Consider the following 5,267-nt stretch of genomic DNA (forward strand, 5'->3'; position numbering starts at 1 on the left):
CTCCTATCTATACAGTCTTCACCAAATAAGGATCATCTGGGAACTGAATCAGGCAGGAAAATGATGGAGGAAAGATTCTTTTTGAATGATGAGCCGCTACAGGCAAATAATTCCTACAAGAAGAATGTGAGTGTACTTAGCAAGACATTTGTCAAATCACTAAACCCTGAATAATTGCACCAAGAACACTGTGTTTGATAACCTCAGAGTGCATACATAGATCCTATTTGAAAAGGGGTTTATGTATGCAGCTGAGTGAGAATGGCTCAATCTGTCACCTGCTAACACTGCAAAATGGAGAACAGAAAACCTCTACATACCAAAAGCTGCACTGTGCAGTATGGCAGCTCCATTAAGCTAATTAGATTTAAATTAATTAAACAAATTAAAACTTTATTTCCTCAGTCACATTAACCACATTGCAAGCACAAAATGCTTGCTTGGGGCTATGGTTATCATTTGGACCAGCACTGAGAAAGAGCATTTCCATCAGCACAGAAAATCCTACTGGACATCCCTGAGCTGGAGCTTCCAGCAAACCTCTTCCATAATCACTTGTTCATTCACCCCACAGATATTTCCTGAACCTCTATGTGTTTGGTATCATATATTCTAGATGTTGAGTACAACTGTGTTTAAACCCAAGTCCCTCCCCCCTCCCCCAGGGCTGGCATTATGGCATAGCAGTTAAAGCCACAGCCTGTGACCCTGGAATCCATATGGGTACCAGTTTGAGTCCTGGCTGCTCCACTTCCAATCCAGTGCCCTGCTGATGTGCCTGGGAAAGCAGAAGATGGCCCATATTTGGGCCCCTGCCACCCACGTGGGAGAGCTAGATGAAGTTTCTGGCTTCTGGCTTCAGATCAGCCTAGCTCTGGCCATTGTGACCATTTGGGGAGTGAAGCAGCAGATGGAAGATCTCTCTCTCTTTCTCTCTCTCTCTGTTGTTCTGCTTTTCAAATAAAGAAATAAATCTTAAAAATAAAAAATAAAAACTCAAGTCCCCATTCTCAAGACCACATAAAGAGACATAAGCATTTTTCGTAACCACTGCTGAAAGCAGCAGCCCTCTTGGGAAGTGCTGGCCAGGCATAGCTCCGTTGTTTTTAGACTGTGCTTTATCTGATGGCCCTGGCCACTAACAGAAACGAAATTCTCCATTTGTACTACAGCAGGTCCATAGGTAAGATTAAAGCGGTCACAAACCAGCTTTTCAATCTGCCCTGGAAAAGTTCCTAGAACTTATCCAATTAATAGTACATAGAATAAAAAAGGGTTTTTTTTATCATTTTTAAATCACCAAGGTATTTCTTATAACTTAGACAGATACATTAATAGGAACCAAACAAAAGAGAATGCCTCATTGAGAGGAATCAAAGGAACTTAATCACAGAGATTAAGAAAAAAAAATATTTTAAGCAGGCATCCAGCCCAAATAAAACAATAATTGGATCACACAATTTATTGATGTCATTTTATTGTGGTTAAATGCAGAAAACATGGAAGCAACAGATCACTGTGACACAGTTGCGTGAGAAATAACATGAAGACACTTAGACCAAATGTGTTACTATGCTGCCACCTGCTGATCCAGGATACTTCTTTCAAGATACTAATTGGCATTTCATTTCAAGCTATAAAGTACTTTCCCAACATAAAGTGGTATAAAGGAAAATATGGCAATCTTTCCATGATTTGTTCCTAAGAAAACAAAAGTTTAAAGTTCTGTATATCCTTTTTATGTTTTTCACTGTTTAAACAAACTATATAAATATATCTATTTGCTTATCAAGGGATTCCCCACTTTCTATCTCAAAAAAAAAAAAAAGGTTTTAGTGGCAAACTTTGGGCACAGCAGTTCAGACGCCCCTTGGGATGCCCAAATTCTGTATAGGAATCCCTGGGTTGTATTCCCACCTGTATCCCAATTCCAGCTTTCTAATGCTCACACTGTGAGGCAGCAGGTGATGGCTCAAATACTTGGGTCCCTGACACCCACATATAAGACCAGGATGGAATTCCATGCTTTGTCTAGAGCAGTGTTATGGGCATTTGGGAAGTGAGCCAGGGGATGGAAGATGTCCTTTTGTCTCTGTCTCTTTCTCTCTGTTCTCTCTCTGTGTCCCTCTGCCCCTCAAATAAATAAAATATGCAAATAAAAAAAATTTTAAAAATACTCCTTTTATAAGTGCACACACATGTGTGTCTGTATATTTTTTTCTGCCAAAACAGTGAGTTAGCACAGGACACTTGTTTCCTCTTCCATATCAACTGCAGATAAACTATAAGAGGAAGAGGCTAACATGGACTTGGGGCCACAACTATAAGAATGAGGCCATCCAGAACTGCAGTGCAAGGAAGGGGAGGAGGTTGACTACTGCAGTGGCATGAGAGAGAATAATAGGAAAAAGCTTTTGAAGTGTTATTCTTGCATTCCCCCAACACCCTGCCTTGCCCTGTATTACCTGGAGTCAATGTTTACATGCCTTTTCATATCAGAAACCACTCTGAGATTCCAGACCATTAACTCTGGAAGTATCACAGAAAAAACCTGCTGAAGAGGAATTTCTGGGAAGTATGGCATTAATCAGTTGTTTTCATTTTTGCTTTTCCTATCCTTATCCATCCAGACCTCTAGGGAATCAAAATGTAGAGAAAGTGCTTCCATCCGGTGCTGCTTCACTCTAAGTTTGTCAGTGCATCTCCCACTAGAAGAGTGGGCTGCTCAAGAGGCAGCATTGGGAAAGACCAATACGGTGATTGTGGCCCTGGGGGGCTCTCTATGCAACTCACCCTCTCCCCTAAACTCAACTTGAATGGCAAAGCCCTGCCTTTTGCTTCCCACAGTGCATCCTTTCAGATAAAGTATGGGAAATATGAGATCCTAGTTCAAAATTAGCAGACTCTGAGCAGAACAACTTCCTCAAAAGAAAGTCATCACATCTCTGAAGCAGGAGGATCAGAAAAGACAAATCAAGAAAGCAAAATAAGCATGATACCAATGCGTAATATGGAAGGCTATTAGTCCTTTGTCAGTGCTCATGTCAGTCATCTGAGACATTAATAAGAATGTACAAAAGAGAGTGAAATGGAAATTTTAGACCTGAAAAATATGTTTAAATAAAAAAGCAAAGTTGATGATATGAACAGTCAGATAGTGGGGCTGAAAAACAAATTAATAAGTTGGGAGCTCAAATAGAGAAACTTTTTTGCAGAAGGCAGAAGGAAGGGATAAACATATATACATTAACTTTTTTTCTCTTTTTTTAACTTTTATTTAGTAGATATAAATTTCCAAAGTACAGTTTATGGATTACAATGGCTTTCCCCCCCCATAACTTCCCACTCACCCACAACCCTCCCATCTCCTGCTCCCTCTCCCATTCAATTACATCAAGATTCATTTTCAATTATCTTTATATACAGAAGATCAATTTAGTATATATTAAGTAAAGATTTCATCAGTTTGCCCCCACACAGAACACAAATTGCCAAATCCTGTTTGAGCACTAGTCATATCATTAATTCACATTGAACTACACATTAAGGACAGAGATCCTACATGGGGAGTAAGTGCACAGTGACTCCTATTGTTGACTTAAGATATACATTAACTTTTGAAATTTCAGAGATATGGAGAATTGAAGTAGCGATGCCAACATCCCAAGAAAAGGATTCTCAAATGAAGAATAAAAATAGTGATGGGGCAACATTTGAAAAATAATGAAGGTGAAATTTCATAAGCAAAGAAAAATGAAAAACTTTTATTTTACAAGGTTCATAGAGCTCCAAGTAGGGGAGATGAAGAGAAATCCATACCTAGACATGTTACAGTATATTATAAAATATTAAGGCAAAAACATTGCAAAATTTACCAAAACAGCCGATCACCGAAAAGGAACAAAATCAGATGGTATCATCCTTCTCAGAAGAAACACTGGAAACAAGATAGCAATGGAGGAATATTTTTTTGAAGTACTAAAAGAAAGAAATGACAAACCTAAATCTCATACCCAAGATTCACCTGGTCTCCATAAATTCTCACTTTAACAGGGGAATCCATAATGATGTTTTGTGCCTCCAGTATCCATATTTATTCAGATGCTACTTTTAAAAATTTATTTAAGTCATACAAATTTCATGTTTCATATATACAGATTTGGGGAGATAGCGACACTCCCCCCCACCCTCCCTCACACCAACATTCTAACTCTTCCTCCCCCTCCCTCATGCATTCCCACTCTTAATTTTTACAAAGATCTATTTTCAGTATATTTAATGATCATACAGTTAACCATACTCTAAGTAAAAGAGTTCAACAAATAGTATGAAAGGAAAGAAAGAAGAAAAAAAAATGCTGTTTCTCAATGGAAGAGACAAAGGCTATAAACAATCATCAAATCTAAAATTGTCTATTTCACTCTAACACATTACAATTCAGGTACTCTATTAGTTACCTCAGATCAAGGAAAACATTTGATATTTTGGACTTATTTCACTAAGTATAATGGTTTCCAGTTGCATCCATCTTGTTGCAAAAGACAAGATGTTTTACAAATAGTAAAACTGGCCAGCTGTCTCGTGATCCTAAAAACCTAGATACCTTAGTTGGGGTGCAGGGCCCAAGCACTTGGGCCATCCTCCACTGCACTCCCGGGCCACAGCAGAGAGCTGGCCTGGAAGAGGGGCAAACGGGACAGAATCCGGTGCCCCGACCAGGACTAGAACCCGGTGTGCCAGTGCCGCAAGGTGGAGGATTTGCCTATTGAGCCACGGCACCGGCCAATACCTTAGTTTTGAAAAGGCAATTACCAAAAAGAGCTATAAAGCAAGAAAATAATATTCATATAATTAATATTCAGAGAAATATAATTAAAACAAAAGTAAGACATCACTTTACACCTAACAGACAAGTGGTGTCGGGGCTAGTGGCCCTGGCCGGACATGAGATGCAGCAGGCTGAGGCTGTCCCTTATCTAATCCTGTCTCCTGTGCTTATTGTTCTGAAGGCACAAGACACATTCCTGCAGGCAGGATGTGACTTCTGATGAAGGTGTATGATGTTCTTTGCTCTATCAGCAGAGCTTGTACCCTGATCTTTGCTACCTTGTAAACTTGTTTCGTTCCTGTGCTATGCATGATTGCACACAATGAATGTTATCTGTATGGGGCCTAGGGTGTATATCCTTGTGTTTCTTGGTGCTCCTGGCTGGAGACTGAAGGGTTTCCTTAGGGAGACTGCCTCCAGTCCCTCATCGCCGGGCCCC

The sequence above is a fragment of the Lepus europaeus genome, chromosome 8 (assembly GCF_033115175.1).
Source record: "Lepus europaeus isolate LE1 chromosome 8, mLepTim1.pri, whole genome shotgun sequence".
NCBI classification, from domain to species: Eukaryota; Metazoa; Chordata; class Mammalia; order Lagomorpha; family Leporidae; genus Lepus; species Lepus europaeus.